The 19,862-nt window shown below is 38.1% G+C and overlaps 1 protein-coding gene across 20 annotated transcripts in view; it reads right to left on the bottom strand.

Moving 5' to 3' along the window:
* Positions 1-19,862, bottom strand: part of RAPGEF4 (Rap guanine nucleotide exchange factor 4) — a 312,185-nt gene that overhangs the window by 187,645 nt on the left and 104,678 nt on the right. Inside the window, exon 1 of one of the 20 annotated variants that reach the window (XM_023185995.2) lies at positions 2,452-2,707. The exons of 18 other annotated variants lie outside the window; for them this stretch is intronic. The gene's annotated coding sequence lies outside the window, so the exon portion shown is untranslated. Of the gene's footprint in view, positions 1-2,451; positions 2,708-19,862 lie in introns of those variants that run through there. One more of the 20 variants, XM_023185993.2, reaches the window with a different exon arrangement.

The following is a 19,862-nucleotide window of genomic DNA, read 5'->3' as shown; positions in this document are numbered from 1 at the left end:
GTCCCAAACCACCTAACTTGCAAGTGTTCAAGTCACTAGCCCTCAAATCTGAAAAGGGAGGGTGATCTGTGTTGCAACAGAAAAATTAGCATCTGCATAACAAGGGTTTAATATTTAATACCTTTAAAGTTAAGGAACTAGACAGACTTGCCGTTATCATATCAAGGGCAATAGTTTTCAAGAGATGGGATTTATAAGAGAAACGTATAAATCCAAGTGTCTGCTCTCAAAGAGTTTTTAATCTAGTTGGTTAGAGCATGTATCTAGAACATGCTAGATACACAGCAAATGCTAAATAAACACTTGCTGAAGTTGGGACCAGAGAATGGAAGGTGAGCCCTTGCTGCTGTCTCTGCTTGGTTTGCCACTAATTATACTGTTTAGTCATAGGATGCTTCTTAATATAAAATGCTCTCTCTGACACTTCCTTCTGACCCAGTCCCAAAGAATATCAGAACAATACACTGTTAAGAAAAAAGACATTGAGATTACTGGGCTGCCTTCCAAGCTGCAGGGGCCAATTTATTTTTTCCTAACTACAAGATAATTATTGCTGGATATTATTATGGGATTTTTCCATATGTCCTTTAGTTAGGACAGTGATGACCCAATGCTGCCTTTTAATGTACTCTGATCTCCTGCCAGCTTACCTCATTCTATCACTCTGTCTTTGGTTTTTATTTTTGTGATTATTCAAACTTCCCATCGCCTAATCAATACCTCATTTGGCCATTGCTGCTATTGACAACACACTTCGACAAAGACTCTTTGAAAAGGGTCTTTTTTGCTGGCAGTGGGCTCATTTAAAGCAAGTTCTTGCTACGTGCATCATTTTGGCAAACAAGGACAAGTTCAAGGAAATTAGAGGCCAAACTTGACAGAGCACTGGGTGCAGCTGCTGGCCCAGCTGTGCAGTGATTCTCAACTGGTCCATTACCTCCAAAACTCAACTATTCAGCACAGCTTCCCCAGTCCAGCACTCCTGTCGGTCTAATATATTTGGCAACAGCCATTATTTCAGAAATGAATGCTCATGTGTATTTATAGCAAATCACATGCCTGCTCTATCAACAATTAAACAGATTAAGATTCAGCAGACATATTCCTCTAATTAGGACAAGATGGAAGACATAGCATATAGAACGCTGTAGTTTGGTCAAGGTTTATTCTTTCCTAACAAGACTGTCATACCACATTTCATCAGTCAAACACCTAGGCTCTCCAGGGACACCATCTTCCTGGTATAGCATTCACTTCCTGTGCCTGCCCCATGGAATTTTCGGTCAGGGGATTCTTTTTGTAACTGGCACTTCAAGATCCCCCCTTTTCCCTCCCTGCAACCACACTATAGAATCAATGGACTGTTTTAAGGCTTGTTTTGAAATAGCATGTGGACAGCATCATGTGGTCACTAATTTCATTCAGTTACACCCTTCCCCTGAGCCTCAGTGTATGCTGTATGCTCACACTTAAGTAGTGTCTCCTCTGAACAAAAGCCTGATCACACTGTCTGGGCCATAAATTCCATCTTGCCTCGCTCTTGCCCATGCATTATTTAAGCAATCTTCTCGGTGAGCCGGCATGAGAATTTCCCTCAGAGCAACAATCAGCAGGCGCTTTAAGCCCTGTTCTAACGGGAAATGTAGGATATCTCAGAGAGTTCCACCCATTCATAGTCTCGATAATGAAATATGATAATCTAATTTGGTAAAAATAAACTGTGAAATCAGAGATTTGAGGCAAAAACTTTAAAGATGCAATTCAGACTAGCAATCAATGCTCATTCAGTTTCTGTACCATCTCAGCTTTCTCCTTGTGCAGATGCTTAAGTGATGCTAAATTAAATAATTGACAAATTTTTAAAACTGCTGAAAATTACCATCTGTACTTAATTTTGGAATATAAAAAGGTCCATAGAAAACACCCTTTATGATTATTTTGTCTAATAACAGATATGATACAATACAAACATCCCAGTCATAAAATATAATCCATTTCTAGCAGGCTGGCTTTACATATTTAAACATAGTTTTTCAAAACAAAAGACCACAGGAGGAGTGAAATGCTGGGTGACAAATACATTTAAAAAACAAAACAATTGCCAAATAACTGAGTTTTTCATTTCAGATCTACTCTTCTAACCCTTCACTTCCCCGTAAAACAAAACCAAAAAAAAAAAAAAAACCCAAATAAACAAAACTCACCCACAGGCTTCCTGCAGACAGTTATGACAACCATTACTTTTTTTACATTTCTCTTCTGGATAAACACTGGGTTAAACTGTTCTCTGTTAAGAACTTTATTAGGTTGATACTACATTTATACAAAATGAAGTCTACTACTGTAAATAAACATGCTTGAGGCTTCCATGAAAACACAGCGAAGAGAAACAAGCTCCCTGTATATGTGAACACACTGCTAAATACATGGATAAAACAAGCTGAAACTTACACCAGACACTTCTCCCAGGTCCACCACGGCAGGAGCCCTAGGGGTACATTCTAGTTTTTTTTAAATCCATGTTCTCCTCTTCTCACTGATGGGACTACTCAGGCACATGGTCAAGTTGCAATCAGCTTCTCCCTTAGTGATGTATGAGAGCTGGACTGATTTATCTTGGCTTTTCTGCAGCATATTAGCACTAATGTTTCTGCGTATGCATCCTACCTTTCTTTAGCCGTAGCCCCGGCTTTATCATTGGTAATCTAAATTAAAGAGCCAGTGAACAGAGCAGGGTTGTTGTCCCCCACCCCTCCCTGTTTTCCATGAAACAATTGCCAGGCAGTCACTCCCGGACAAGGATTCCACTGTTTATTCTACCGAGCCTCCTCTTCAATATTCCATTGAGACTGGAAGTCAGAGTCGCAAAAGGATAGGTCCAGCGAGACTGTCTTAGTTCAAAGGTACATTTATGATTTATGCTCGAAAACAGTAGATGGCCTCAGGAAATATAGAGAGAGCTGTCATTTACCAGTTTTTCAGCCCAGAATTCAGAATCGACACTATTTATAAAAACAGAGCAACTTGATACTTCACTTACTGCCCAGGGTGCACTTTACCTTCAGGGGACTCTTTCTGAGAAATCTCTTCCTTTTTCCACCAATATTTGTTTTATATACACATGATTAAATGTTTATTTTAATGAGGCTTATGAGTGCTATGACTTAGCAAGTTGCATACAAGAAGCATAAAATGCTGTAAAAATTTGGGGAAATCCATCAAACAAATCATTATTAACCTTGTTGCAACCTGCTATCAACAAACAGCAGCTTGAAGCAGGAGCTAAAGGCTGTATTTAATTCATGAGCTGTCAATTCCTTTCTTTAAAACATGTTTAAAATTTTCTCAACCTCCACAAATGTTTGAGAAGAAGAAATATATCAGAGTACATTTTCATATGAAAGTTTTTAATCTCTTGAAAATGTTGCTGCCTTAGCAGCATCTCAATGCTTTTTAAACTCAGATTTACGATGATTACTGAAGTAATATTAGGTTTATTTTCTCATTTTATTCAGCAAGACTTTTAAACAACTGTTAAGCAACAGAATTTGGTGGATAATAAAGCATACCAAGTTTCATCTCTATTTTCATGTATTCTGTTAAGGGAATACATGATTGTTTTCATAATTTTAAACATGTTATTGCATTTTAAATTTTGCTTTTTAAAATTAACAAATTTAACATACCCATTTTCATGTAGGCATAATATACAGACTTGTCATTTTTAATAGCTTTATATATTCATTTCCCTAATCCTTGACATTTGCATTTCTTCAATTTTTCATTATAAAATAAAACGTCTCATCAGAAATGCAAAATACTCACATTTCAGGTTCTTCCCAAACCCACCCCCCAAAAATAGAAAAAGGTAATCTCAAACTTTATGCTTCTCAGCGTTTTTCAAAATTTCGGTCAGGAGAAATAACTTAAGAGGCTGGTTAGAGACCATCCAGGGTATCAGTTCTTAGATTATATCCCTTGGATAAACTTTAAAAACATATATTGATTTCTATGCTCTAAAACTTGGTTATACTGAACTGCTCCACAAACATCTAGAGAAATTATTTTAAAAATTTAAATCTAGGCTTGTCACTTGGCTGCTTAAAACTCTGCATAGCTTCCCATTACTCTTAGGATGAAAGCCAAAATCTTTATCATGGCCTTCAATGACTCAGTTTTATTTCACTAGGAAGATAAGCCCACCTTCTCAGAGCTGACTGGCTGACATTCAGAACCATCAGGCAATCAAGTATTGAGCCCCTGCTCTTTATGGGCCGGTCACTGGAGTATGGTATCTGAGCACTGGTTTGGGATGCCTAGAGAATTCCAGGAGCACATACACAGGGCTTCTCCTTCAATTTGAAAGTAACATACATGAACAAGATTTCCCTACTCTACAAATCAGCTTATGAACTATGACAAAATCAATAAGAGCAAGCCAGACTTTGAAAATACATCATAAAGATAAAATCAAGGAGTAAGAGGAATAAGATGAAATTAATCATTTGATGAATGTTAATTCAAACTGACTTAGGCTAAAGGGGAAAAAGGGAAACAGTCAAGAAGGAGCATAAACTCAAAAACAAGAATTGCTCAAGCCTGGTCCTGTTATTAGGCTTTGAAAGTCATGACTCACATCAGCTAAATTACATTTTTAAAAGTTTACCATTTATCCATAACTGTGGTTCTGAGTGTTTTCAACAAATAACTCGTATATGTTCATTACATTATGGTAGATATTATCTTCCTCTAAAAGTTCTCTTTATTTTAGTCACTAAAAGAATCACATAATAAACTTCAGCAGTTTACTTCTTTTATTTATTTATTTTTTTTTTTTTTTTTTTTTTTGAGACAGGGTCTTGCTCTGTCACCCAGGCTGGAGCACAGCCGTAGTTCATGTAGGTCATGGCTCGCTGCAGCCTCAGACTCTCCAGGGTTCAAGTGATCTCCCACCTCAGCCTCCCAGGTATCTGGGACTGCAGGCATGTCACCACACCCGGCTAATTTTTGTACTTTTTGTACACACGGGGCTTTGCCATATTTCCCAGGCTGGTCTCAAACTCCTGGGCTCAAGTGATCCTCTCACCTCAGCCTCCCAAAGGGCTGGGATTATGGGCATGAACCAAGGCGCCTGGCCTATTTCACCAGTTTCTATGTAAGATGGCCCAAGCCTCTGAAAATATGGGATTTTCATAACTAAAGATCTACTTTGTAGTTAACCAAGAGCTCATGATCCTTGAATGCAACTTGTATATAAACTTGTGTCTCAAATAATGTATACACCCAAAGACACGTGAAGCATCCACTGAGTAATGAGATCTTGGGATGAGTCTGGTGCATGTGGAATTGACACCATAAGGCCCCATAAGTTCCAGAACATTTCATAGACTTCCTTCCATTGCCTTGAAAATTCACACCATTAAAAGCTCCCATTGGAAGAAATCCTAAGACTTGGATTTGCCTGTCTTCAAAACATGGCTCTGCCACTTACCAGCTGTATGACCTTGGGTAAAGTACTAAGACTCGCTCTGTGTATGTGGGTGTGTGGGTGTGTGCGTGTGTATTTTAAATTCACCTGTAAAGTGGGATAATAGAGTTCTGCTTCTAGTCATGAAAGTAATTTATATCAGGCCAGTCCTCCCACAGATAACAATTATAAGTCCTGGAGAAAATATTTAAAAACAACAACACAATTATCTGAAGGCAGTGGAGACTGACTGAGAACAGGCAGATATAAAGGTGGTGGGGGGCTGACACTTAGAAGAATAGCACTTGATAAATTACCCAATTTTTATAACTTTTCATCTAAGGCCAAGGCCCAGTCAGAAATTTCTTTTTAATGAAGAAGGCCTTAAGGATCAATGGGATATAACAGCATATGTATAACTGGAATTCCAGAAGGACAAGAAGAGAGAGAATAGACAGGAAAAATATTTAAAGAAATAACTCAAATTTTCCAAAATTTGGTTAAAAAGCAGATATAAACTTAAAAAATCAAGATTCTCAGCAAACCCCAAACCAGATAAATAAAAAACAAAACAAAAATCCATGCCAAGGCATATCATATTCAAACTACTAAAATTCAAGATAAAGTGAGAAACTTAAAAGCAACCAGGGGGAAAATGGCATACTACATATAGGAGAAAACTATATTAGTAGTAACTTTCCATCAAAATTCACAAAGAATAGAAGATAATGGAATGACATCGTTAAAATACCAACAGGAAAACAACACTTATCAAGCTAGAATTCTATTTGTCAAGATAGAATTCTATATCCAACAAAAATATTCTTCAACACTGGAGGCCAGTGAAGACATTTTCAGAAAAACAAAACCTAAAACACTCAATCTGCAGCAGACCTGCATTACTTGAAACATTGAAGAAAGCTCTCCAGGACGAAGGTAAAAGACACCAGATGGTTAGCCAGCTCTATAGGAAGGAAAGAAGATCACTGGAAATGTCAATATGTGGGGAAATATGAAAAACAGACACACACACTTCAAAAATATTACTTGTATTGCAGGCAACCATTGACATAAAAATTCTAACACTGTATTTTGGAGTTTATAACATAGACTAAGATGTAATATCATCAACAATAACATAAAGGATGGGGGGGCAATAAATGGAATTATACCATTTCCAAGTTCAGTATTTGACATGAAGCAGTGTAATATGAATTCTAAGTGGAATGTGAAAAGTTAATAGATGTGGTAATCCCCAGAGCAACCATTAAAAATTAATGCAAAGAGATACAACTGAAAAGCCAATGGAAAAATTAAAGTGGAATTTGTGGCAGCCACGAAGGTGCCTACTTCTAGAAGTAAAAGATCTACTTCTAGAAGGTTCTCCCTTCTAGAAGAAACTTGCCAATCAGCTGTGAAGAGTGCAGCTAGCTGACAGCATCCAACTGCAGTGATTTTTAGATCTATTGTGAGCGAATCAAAGCTATGTTCTTTAAAGTTAGTCAATGATAAGCATGGTAGGGAGGCCCATCATTTCTGCCCAATGCAAAACTTGTTCACAAGCAATTTTTGCATCAATACTCTCCATCGGGCTGGCAGAGACATTCTCAAAACTGTGCTGCAGTCTGAGGCTCTTTCTCTTTCATCCTCCTTCCTTCTGCCCCTTTCATGGGTAACAAACTCTCTCTCTTTCTCCTCTTTATTTTTGTTGGCATTGCACCAAATAAAGCTCTTGTACTTATAACTCAGTCTTGGTATCTGCTTCCTAGGGAATCAAACTAAAGTAGAATTCTATTTTAAAAATCTAATTAATCCAAAATAAGGCAAGAAAGGAAGAGAGAGGAATAAAAAAGCAGATGGAACACCACCACCAAAAATAGCAAAATGGTAAACCTAAATCCAATCATGTAAATAATTACATTAAATGTAAATGGACTAAACACTCCAATTAAAAACAGAAATTGTCAGAATGGATAAAAAAAGCAAAATTCATCTATATGTTCTCTATACCTTTTATATACAAAGAAACAGATAGAAAATAAAAGCTTGGAAAAATATACACCATGAAAAGAGAAAGCATAAGAAAGCCACAGTAGCTATATTAATATACTATGAATTAGATTTGAAGGCAATAGAGTATCACCAGACAAAAAAGGTGAATTTTATAATGATAAAGAGTAATTCATCTAAAAGAAATAAAAATTATAAATGCATACATGCCTAACAACAAAATGCTATAAAGCAAAAAATTAAAAAAATTATTGAAGAAAAAGACAAATCTACAATCATACTTGGAGATTCTAATACTGTTCTCTCAATAATTGTTAGAATAAAACAAAAAAATCAGTGGGGACATATAAAACCTGAACATCACTACCAACTAACTACATTGACCTAATTGACATTTAAAAAATACTACACCCAACAGCTGCAGAATGCACATTCTTTTCAAGTGTGCATGACAGATTTACCAAGATAGGAATACCTTGGTAAATATAAAGAAATCTCGACAGAGAAATGTAAGTTATTAAAAGGTACTGAGCGAAAATCCTAGTGTGCTTATAAATAAGTCTAAACAAATTTCAAAAGACTGAAATCCTAAAAAATATGTTTTCTGACAATTTAATAAAACCAAAAATCAATACCAACAAGATATGTAGGAAATTCAAAAATATCTGGAAACTGACAACAGAGTTCTAAAGAACCTATGGGCCAACGAGGAAATCATAGGGGAAATACACAGTATTTTGAACGGAATGATAATGAAAATGCAACATATCAAAATCTGTAGAAAACAAAGCAATGCTTAGAGGAAATTTATAGCTTTAAATGTTTATAACAGAAAAGAAGAAAGGTATAAAAGCAATGACCCAAGTTTCCATCTTTGGAAGCTAGAAAAAAAGAACAAATTAAACCCAAAGTAAAGAGAAGGAAGGAAGGAATATTTTAAGTCGGAAATCAATGAAATAGAACACAGAAAGCCAACAGAAAAATTAAAAAAAAAAAAAAAAAAAGTTGGTTCTTTGAAAAGGAGATATCTCTGCAAATTCTGATACACTGAAAAGATAATAACTATAATAAACAACTCTATGTCAATACATTTGAACACTTGGATTAAACAGACAAGTTCCTTCAAGAATACAATTTACCAAAATTGACACAAGATGAAATTAAAAATCTTTAATAGTGCCATATCTATTAAAGTAATTGAATGTGTTATCAAAATCCTCATAAAGAAAACTCCAGTACAAATGGTTTCATGGTATTCTAACAAATATTTATGGAAAAAATAATATCAATCCTACATGACTTCTTCAGAAAATGAAGGAAGATGGGACAATCCCCAACTCATTTTATGAAGCCAGCATAATCCTGATACCAAAATCTGATGAAAACACTGTAAGAAAAAAATTTCTATCAACATAGACACAAACATCCTTAACAATTATCAGCAAATATCAGCAAATCAAAGCTAGCAATATATATCAATAAAAAGGACAATCATTCTTTTTACATAATAGAGTTTTTACATAATAGGTAGAGTTTATTTCAGGAATGTAACACTGTTTTAATATTTAAAAATCAACCCATGTAATGCATCATATCACTAGAATAAAAGAGAACAAATATGTAGCTCTTACTAATATGTTCAGAAACAGCATTTGACAACATTTAATATCAATTTGTGATTTTTTTAAAAACTCTCATCAAATTAAAAATAAAAAGATATTTCTTTAATATACAGTTAAAAATAACATTTAATGATGCAATATTGAATGATTTTCCCCTAAGATCAATGACAGGGAAAGGATGTCCATTATCACCACTTCTATTCACCCCTGTGCTGGTGGTCCTTGCCAGTGTGATAAGGCAGGAAAAATAAGTAAAAGGCATAAAGATTAAAAAGAAAGAAGTAAGATTCCCATTATTTGCAGATAACATGATTGTTTATATAGAAGAATCACAAGGAATTTGAAACAGGATAACACTAGTAATACCTATCTCATATAGTTGTTAGAAGGATTAAATGAGTTTAAATTTGGTATGTTGAAAACTCTACCTGACACAAGTAAGCACTATATAAGTATTAAGTAAAGTTAAACAAATCCAAATATAAAATCTGAGAAGGGTTACATATCATATCAACTTATTGACAATTCATCAAAATAGCTAAAAGAAGCCTTAAGGAAGAAAACTTTAAAGAATAAGGAAGGTTATCTTCATTCCGGGGCTCACGTTATGAAAATGCTCAGGGAAAGTAACACTGGGATGCCTAGAATATGACTAGTCCTCACTGACATTCCTAAAATAGAAAGATGAAATGTGCTACAATGTGGTGACACTGTCTGCAGAGTTACTGCTTTCTTTTTTTTTTTTTTTTTTTTTTTTTTTTTTTTTTTTTTTTTTTTTTTGAGAGGGAGTCTCGCTCTGTCGTCTAGGCTGGAGTGCAGTGGCCGGACCTCAGCTCACTGCAAGCTCCGCCTCCCGGGTTTACACCATTCTCCTGCCTCAGCCTCCCGAGTAGCTGGGACTACAGGCGCCTGCCACGTCGCCCGGCTAGTTTTTTGTATTTTTTAGTAGAGACGGGGTTTCACAGTGTTAGCCAGGATGGTCTCGATCTCCTGACCTTGTGATCCGCCCGTCTCGGCCTCCCAAAGTGCTGGGATTACAGGCTTGAGCCACCGCGCCCGGCCACTGCTTTCATACATGATCTAATATGTCTATACAGTTATACAAACAAATCCAGGCATTATTTTTAATGAGCATGTACTTTGCTGTGATCTATAAATATTCATGGAAAAATATCCATGAAAGACACTGAAGTAAAAAATCAGTTTGCATAATCATATTTACAGCATAATTCAATTTTTAAAAACTTTTTAGTTTCAGGGGTACATGTACAAGTTTGTTCTATAGATAAATTGCAAGTCTCGGGAGTTTGATGTATATATTATTTCATCACTCAGGTAATAAACATGGAACCCGACAGGTACTTTTTTAATCTTCACCCTCTTGCCACCCTCTACCCTCCACCTTTAAGTAGGCCCTGGTGTCTATTGTTCCCTTCTTTGTGTCCATGTGTTCTTATGGTTTAGCTCCCACTTACAAATGAGAACATGGTTGTGTTTAGTTTTCTGTTCCTATGTTAGTTCACTTAGGATAATGACCTCCAGTTCCAACCATGTTGCTGCAAAGAACACTATCTCATTCTTTTTTATGGCTGTGTAGTATTCCATGGTGTATATGTACCACATTTTCTTTTTCCAGTCTATCATTGATGGGCATTTAAGTTGATTCCATGTCTTTGCTATTGTGAATAGTGCTGTGATGAACATACATGTCCACGTGTCTTTATAGTCACTCGATACTTGACCAAATAGTCCTAACAGACAGCTACAGAACTCTCCACCCCAAAACAACAGAACATACATTCTTCTCATCTGCACATGGCATATAGTCTAAAATTGACCACACAATCGGTCATAAAACAATTCTCAGCAAACTCAAAAAAACAAATCATACCAACCACACTCTTAGACCACAGTGCAATAACAACAGAAATCAATACGAAGAAGATCACTCAAAACCATACAATTACATGGAAATTAACCTGCTTCTGAATTAGTTTTGAGTAAACAATGAAATTAAAGCAGAAATCAAGAAATTCTTTGACACTATCGAAAACAAAGATACAACATACCAGAATCTCTAAGACACAGCTAAAGGTGTGTTAAGAGGAAAGTTTATAGTGCTAAATACTCATAACAAAATGTTAGAAAGATCTCAAAGTAACAACCTAACACCACACCTTAAAGAACTAGAAAAGCAAGAGTGAACCAACCCCAAAGCTAGCAGAAGACAAGAAATAACCAAAATCAGAGCTAAACTGAATGAAAATGAGATGCAAAAAAACCATACAAAAGATCATTGAAACCAGAACTTGGTTCTTTGAAAGAATTAATAAGATAGATAGACTGCTAGTTAGACTAACAAGGAAAAAAGAGAGAAGATCCAAATAATTCAATTTTTAAAGCAAAAAAAGAGGTACATATATAATAATTACATTGATGTGTCCATAGAAAAATGTCTGGAAGTCCACAGATAAAAGTGTTAATAGTAGATAATTCTGGCTAGTGGGAATGGAGAAAATTTTTCTTTACCTTATATCTTTTGCATATTGTTTGAATTTTAAATAATATTTGTTAATATTTTTACTTTTTAAATTAAAAATTTTAAAAACCTAACTAAAGCAAAAAAAATTGACATTTAAAAGTCACAATTTTTTTCTAAGTCAAATAAGATGAAAAGAACTCTTCCTTTGTTTCCTTTAAACAAAGGTAAATTTTTATTTTAGACATCAAGATCATATTCCAGATGCTTTTACCTTTAAGATTCTTCTCAGCATCCCCAACGCCCTCCTCTCCAAGTAGGAAATAGAATAAAACACGGGCCAGGTAAAACGAAAGGGTCAGTCTATCCTTAGCTACACAGGCTCATCAAAACTGAGAGCACGAAGAGGGCAAAGGTCTTGATTCCCCTGTGAGCCTGTCTGCTTACCTCTAATTCTTGCCTTCTGACTGCACCATGACTCCAGGAACTGGTTTCCCCAACTCCTATCTCTGGATCCATGGAGACCAGTACAGAGGCACATGGACCAAGGACAACCCATCACCACTGAAAGCACAGCGTTTTAGTAAAAATAACCTTAGATAATGTCTAATTCATCTACAGACAAGCAATTTTCAGGTAAGGAAACTGGGGTCCAGAAAAATGAAGCAACTTGCCCAAGGGCACACAGTCACTAAGAGATCTTAGTGGTCTAAGCAGGTCTCCTGAGCATCAAGATAGTGTCTTTTCCATTATGACCAAGAAAGGACAGAAAAGGGCATGTCCTATTAATGTTGGACGAGTGGTTGTGCTTTCATGTACAAAGATAGTACATTAGGATGTAGGCTCAATGAGGCACTGAAGAGAGCAATCTTCCTGACTTTATCACACTGCCCCAAATTGCAGTGCAAACATCAAAAACTGGCTCTGTTATTCTTTTACTTTCATTACCGATATTCCATATGATACAGACTTTCTCTACAAACAATCCCTGAGTATAAAAGAGAGAATTTTCCCTATTTGAGGTATGCCTTCTGGCCACATCATTCAGAGATGTTTTTAGTATGTGACTAACACTAATAAAGGGCTCTTATTAGAATGTTTTCCGCATTTTGTTTATAGGCAATAGGAAAGCTGGAGATATTTAAACTAATGCAATGTGTTCTATTATGTTCTGTCACACTGTTTTCTATAGTGAGAACTATAAATCAGTTTCTAAGGTTTAGGCGGTAAACCAATGATTAGGCTCTGCGATTACATAAAATCAATAAATCAGAGACTGACTGAATCAAGTCGTTTGGCAAATTTGTCCAGATCATAAAGAAATCCCTCATACCTCTCTGCTAAAAAAAAAGAAAAGCTCCCAGAGAACAGCCATTATTCTTACCTATTTATCAGTATAAGTTTTCTAAAGCCCTCTGCTATAGATGGTTATTTATTAACACTGATTAGTGGTTATAATGTACTCAGAATTATAAAATGGTCACCTTTAGTCAACATCACCTTTTTTCACTAATTCAGCCTTCAAACTTATTGTAAGCTCCTCTGATGCATTAGAAATATGATTCAATTACATACACCCTTGAGTTGGCAGGAAGATATCTTGGTACCTGCATTCCTTATAAGAAGCTGAAGTGGGTGCTGAGGAGGCAGGCCCCTTGCTAGACTCGAAGGCTGCTCACACATGCTATATTCCCACCCCTCCCCGAGACACTTCCTTGCTAATGATTTCCAACACTGAAGCTCTGCACAACTTTGATCTTTTGTGAAAACTCTGTAAGATGATAAAAATCTTCCAGCTGAACAAACAGACTAGGGCGGAAAGACCACCCCCTTAGCAAAGACCATCCCTTTAGCATTTACCCTGACTCCACCCCAGTGTTTTATTAAAGTGGTATCTTTCAAAATATGCAGATGACACAGTAATACTCTGAACAAACAAACGAATTATGTGAGCCTCTATAGGCAATTTACTCAAGGTAATTAAGAATGCTAAACCAAACAAATTATCATTTTAAATGGCAAGTAAGTTTTAATTAAACTTGATTTCTATACTAAAAATGAAACTACCAGCTCAACAGAAAGGATCTAGTGTGAATTAACAGGCAAAGCATCAAGAAGGGGCTGGCAGGGGAAGAATGTATACCCTGCCTTTTGATTCACAAGATTAGAACCAGGTGTCACTACACTGTCACTGGACACTGGCTCAGGGAGAAGTGCCCTGTGCATGAGTTTAGAATTTATAGAACATATTTGGGGTGTCTCAAGCATGAGGACATTTTAAATGGTAAAAAATGCTAATCAATAACAGAATCAACTAAAACCCAAGGTAGTTTCTTTCCAACTAGACCCTCAATCTTTGTCTTCCATTACACAAAGGAACCCAGCAAGCTACTGCCCACCCCAGAGATTAAGAGTCCTTCTGTAAGGGGTTAGGGGATGTGGAGATCCCTAGTAGAATGTCAACAGAGTATGATGACCACCACTCATGAGATAATTGTGTATGATGGACCACATCAATGGACACCAATCAATGACCATGAAAATAAACATGCCACAGAATGAGAAAGACCACCAGAGTCGTCCCAAGATGGACAAGGCTAACACATGGTCCTATTAAAGTAGATTACACCTTCAGAATAACATAATCTTAAAAATAATTATAGTCTCTTAAAAGTTTCACACAATCTCTGAAACTACATTATGTCCCTGCACTTTTAAATGTTTTGTCCCAGTAAGGTAATGGGACTCTGATTAGACCCCAGCCACCAGTACTGGCCACCAAAAAGCCCTCAAAGAACCACCTGCTTTCTTCTCCACATGAAGCACCTTGCCTGCTTCAGCCTCCAGGGTCTTCCCACTTCCACCTTCAGCCCAGCGTCCCACAGGAACACACACGATGTGTCCTGCCCCTTCAGTCCTGGCTTTCTGGTCAGGCGAGATGTCCCAGGGCAGGAGCCAAGGAGGAGGCTGAGAGCATGAGCCAGGCGGTGGCAGGGTGGAACGGGAGGGGCCTGAGTACAGGCTGGGGAAGCCATGCTAAGTCACCACCTCTGGCATCTGGATATAGTCACCCTGCCATGCGAGACCATTTTCATATTGTTTCCCTAAATAGTATGCTCTCAGGGTGACCCTAGGAGCACTATGAAGATATTTGTGACGGTGTTAAGAAGTCTGTGTCAAGCTTGTGTTCCAGGAAGCAGTGAGAACTTCAGATTGCTTTATTTTCTCTTCTGTACCTGTGCCTGCAGTCTAAAGAGGCAACCCTGCAACCGCTAACTCTGGAACTAGAGAAGGAAGAACACTGCCTCTAGAAACGAAGAGACCAGAAGAGGCCCATATGTCCCCAGTTCTTATATTTGCTCCTGATTCTTGCCAGAATGGGATTCAATCATCCATTAATTCATCAAACAACCACTGGGCAGCTTCTACGTGCCAGGCACTGTACTAAGCTCCAGTCCATCCTCAAGTTGCTCACATTCCACAGGAAGGAGAGACATGCAAACAGACAATTCCAAAAACATGTGCTGGAAACTCATGATGGCATGGCAATGTCTGGGAGGAGCACAGAGCATCTGTGGAGTGGCATAGTCAGGGGAGCAGACTGAAAAAGCTGCCTGTGACCAAACATCAGTCCCATCAGAATGTGTCTGCTCCTGTGACCCACCAGCACAGGGGCGAGGCTGGGCCTGGTGTGAGAAGGGTCCTGTCTCCTACAGTAGAGCAGAAATCTCAAGAATGCAGGACCATATTCCCAGTGTCTAGCACAGAGCGTGGTTCACCATGAGGGCTATTCAACAAACATCTGTTGAGTAAACGTATGATCTAAGAACTCAGATCTGCCACTGGGACTTTTTTTTTTTTTGGAGAGAATCTGGGAGAGGGAGGATCTTAGAAGTCATTTAATTAACTCAACCCTCTAGACTTCACAGACTAGAAACTTCTTTAAAAATGTTTGCAGGTGAATAGATAAAATGTGGTATATCCAGTCAATGAAATACTATTCAGCAATTTTTAAAAAGGAACTCCTGGCACATGCTTCATCATGAATGAATCCCCAAAACCTTATGCTCAGGGAAAGGAGCCAGATGCAGAGGCCACATGTCATATGATTTCATTTCTATGAAATGTCCAGAAAAGGCTAATTGATAGAGACTGAAAGTAGGCCACTGTTTGCTTGGGACTAAGGGTAGAACAGGATTAACTATAAATAGGCATAAGAGATCTGATTGGAAGGATGAAACTGCTCTAAAACTAGATTATGACAGTGGTTGCACCATCTGGTAAAGATACTAAAAATCACTGAATTACATTTGAAATGCATGAAGTTTATGGTATATAAAGTATACCTCAATAAGGTAGTTTTTTTTAAAAAGATTTGCAAAGGGAGTCATAAGTTACAGGTTTGCCCTCCTGCTGCAGTGAGGAGGGTTTGCTATGTTGTTGAAAAAACCGAAGACAGGAACCTAGATTTGAAAAGACCCTCCAACTCCTAATTCCCAATCCCAGTGTCTTCCATTCCCCTGAGCTACTGTGCCATCCTGAAAAGCCTGCCTATAGACAGGGACCAGATGAATGGCTGGCAGGGGCTGGAGAAGTGAGAAAAAGGGTGTAACTGCTAATGAATGTAAGGTTTCCTTAACGGGGTGAGGAAAAAGTTCTGAAACTAGACAGCAGTGATGGTTGCACCACACAGTGAATGTACTTAAGGCTACTGAATTGTATATCTAAAATGGTTAAAATGGTAAATGTCATGTTATGTGTACCTCAACCACAATTTTTTATTAAAAGTCTACTTGTAAATAGGCCATGCTTCAGGAACATTTTCACATTTCCTTTCCATCTGCCAATTCCATTCCCCAGTACCACAGAGGGGCCAGCTGCTGTCCCAGCTATATCATGTCAGGATGTCTCAGTCCAGGTGACAGCACAGCTCTAAGCAATTTGTTTGCTGCCCTCTATCACCTTCCCCTTGGTTGGCAAACATCAGACATTAATTAAATACAAAAAAAAAAAAAATCTGGGTTTGGTTTGCATTTTAATCCTGCCCACTTGAAACTGACTGGCATCATTCAAAACAACACATGCAGGGCCGTTCCCTGAACTGTCAGGCATCTCATTAGGCATTGCTTCCTGGCTCTCTGAAAGCATAAGAGGCGATGACTTCTCCTGTAATGTGGTTAGCCATGGCATATTATGAAACACTTGCTGCTCAGGCAGAAATACTATAGGTCCATGAAGATCAAGGACACCCTGTCCCCACATAACTCAAAGAAGCTCCAGCTTGGCCTGAAATCACTTCCACATGATCCCTATTGCAAATGCCCTAGGTCACTACAATCAGTGACACTTCCTGGAGTACTTCTTTTCATCAATACCATTTGCACTACTATTCCCATCAGAAAATCTGTAATGTGGGCTAAAATTCTCTTTCCTTCGTTCCAATAAGAAGATAGATCCATTAGAATACAGTAAGTTGCCCAAGGATGCCCATTTATTTAGGGGCTGGAACCAGGGTCTGAACATGCTTTGCATTCATATACATATTTGCTTGATGTTGTATGTAGAAAGTAAGGATTATCAGCTACAAAATATTTTCTACCTCATAGATGACATTAAACTGAAACTATCACTTTTGAGTGGCTTACAATATATCTGCTATTGAATGAACTAAAAACAAAAACAAAAACACAGCCCTTAGGTTTCCATTTGTGAAATAAAATTTGGAGGACAAGTACTAAGTGTCAAATATCTCAAAGAACTCCTCTGAGGAAATTCTTCTTTACTGCCAGCCAAAAATCACAGGGACACATTGTGACTGACTTTTTAAATTACCTTTTTTTAGTTGCTGGATAATTTTCTGACCATTAAAGACAGTCACAGCCAAGTCTAACAATAAAAGTAATTGAATCTCATGCTTGAGAGTATACAGCCCATACACTGCAAGGAGAGGAAGGAGGCAAATGAGAGGATGTGAGAGGTCCAGAAGTCATTTTCTTTCCTGAAAAGCAGAGCCTGCCTGCACAGGAGAAAAGCCCAAGATGGAAGTGCATCTTTATTTCCCGAGTGCCTCACTTTCCAGGGCCCATTCTCCCAAGTGGCACCTGAAAGCCACCAGAGGCCGAAGAGGCTTAACCCTGGCCTCTGCCCCAAGTCTCACAGGTCCAGTTCAGCACATCGAGATGAGCTTTCCAAGAGAGGGCAGGGTGAGGCCATGGCTATTCTGCCCTTGGGAGATTGTGCCTGTTCCGAGTCCCCAAGTCTGGACGTGGACAGAGCACACAGACTTACCTGGCAGTGTATATTGATCAACCCGTAAATTACAGCCTAATGTGGAGTACTTACATGTCAATTGCAAATGCTGAATAAAGATTCAGCTTCTTCTTTATGTAAACTGCTTGTAAACTGCTTCTATGTAAAGCAAATAACACTATCTCTGCCTTCAAAGAATTTGCAATTTAAAAGCAAAAATACCAGCACCTATCAGAGATAAGATAGCCAACCAGAAAAAGATCTGGTGTCAGAAAAAGATCTACCTCTGTGAACAATTCATACGTACAGCTTTCCAGATGGAGTTGGTGCTCATAGAGAAGGCCTTTACAGATTGGTCTTTACAGATAACAGATCCTAGTTTATGCCTTGGGTAAACTACTTAATTTTCCAAGTAACGCTATTCTCATCCACAAAATTATGATTCAGGTCTAGAATCTCAAAATCAAATACATAATATGTATGCAATGACATACATGAATATTCACACTAAGTGGGACGAATAGAGACTATAAACAGCCTTATGTCTATTCAATACCTGTTCAGGTCAGGTTTTGCTGACAAAAGAGCTCACAAGAACTTTTCATCTTTCTAAACAGTTTAGGTTTCAAAGTGGTAGATAAGGGACTGTGATGCTTGTGGTAATACCCCAAAGGACTACTCTAAATGTAAAATAAAACAACTATATAATCACTTTGAAGAAAATCTTAATTTTGTAAATGCACTTAAATCAATTATGTCCTTTATCTGTTCAGAACTCACTGCGGGAGCTCAGGAAACACTAATTATCCAAGTGTGCATGCTTTGACTTGCCCCTGGCAAATTCTGTTGGAAAACTACTGCCCATCTCTTTAAGGATAGAGCCTATATTTTTACTTAGCTCACAACAGTGACATTATCACTGTCTTATTTTCCCCCTCATTCCTCTTATCCAAGTATTTTGAACATCGTATTATTCCTGGTAATGTCTCTCTCTCCTGTCACTTTTTTCTAGTCTCTACTTGTACTCTATGCAAGGCCTTATCTTGGCATATCTAGACTACTGCAATAAACTTCCAGTTAATGACACCACCTCCAACGATCCTGCACACTCCAACCAGATCATTCTAGTTCATGATCGCTGTGATTACATCAAAAACTTGAAAGCATCACCAGTGTCAGCAGGACTAAATCCAGATTCCTTAGTTTAGACTCCCTCCCATTTTCCCAGCTCCACCCAACATAATTCTCCAGACACCTGTAACTGCACCATCTCTGCAATCTCATTCCTATCATTCCACGGGCTGTGGGGCAGACTGTGTTTTCCCCAATGGCCACAACAATATCTCCCATCCCATATACTCATCCTACAGTGTGACTTGAAGATGTTAAAAGCAAGGCCTATTCATCTTCATCTATGTTCCCTCCCCTTGCATCTGGGTGCACTTGTGACTATGACGAAAGTGGCTGTGAATGACTTCCAAGGCAGGTCACAAAATTGAAGAAGCTTCTGCCTGATTGTCTTGGGACACTGGCTCTTGTCACCAAGCCTCTTACTGGGAGGAAGCCAGGCAGTCACATGGAACAGCCACATGTAGGTGCTCTGGTCAACAGCCACAGCTTCTGTCAGCATCAACCAATACTGACAGAAGCAAGCCTTTGGGTGATGCCAGCCTCCTGTGTGCTGCCCCAGGTGATGCCCAGTGGAACATAAGCAAGCTGTTCTCCCTCTCATCCCCCAACCCGATCCAAATGGCAGATTCAGGAGAAAATTAAAGCGTATTGTTGTTTCAAGGCACTACATTTGGGATTGTCTGTTATATAACAATAGATAACTGGAATAGACTAAAATACCTTCCCCTTCTTTTTGGCCTTCTCCAATCCAATCCACCTTTCGAAGTCCAATCTGTATAGACTTCACCTCCTTCATGAAGCTCACCTCAAAGTAATTTTTGTCTCTCTCTCTAGCTTGAAGCTTGAATAGCGCTCAATAAAGACTGGCCACTGAATGCTTATTAATACATTGTGTCCTCCAAAT

Source organism: Piliocolobus tephrosceles, chromosome 11 (assembly GCF_002776525.5).
Source record: "Piliocolobus tephrosceles isolate RC106 chromosome 11, ASM277652v3, whole genome shotgun sequence".
Lineage (NCBI taxonomy): Eukaryota > Metazoa > Chordata > Mammalia > Primates > Cercopithecidae > Piliocolobus > Piliocolobus tephrosceles.
Note: the sequence above shows the minus strand (reverse complement) of the source record. Positions and strands in the feature narration are given on the sequence as shown.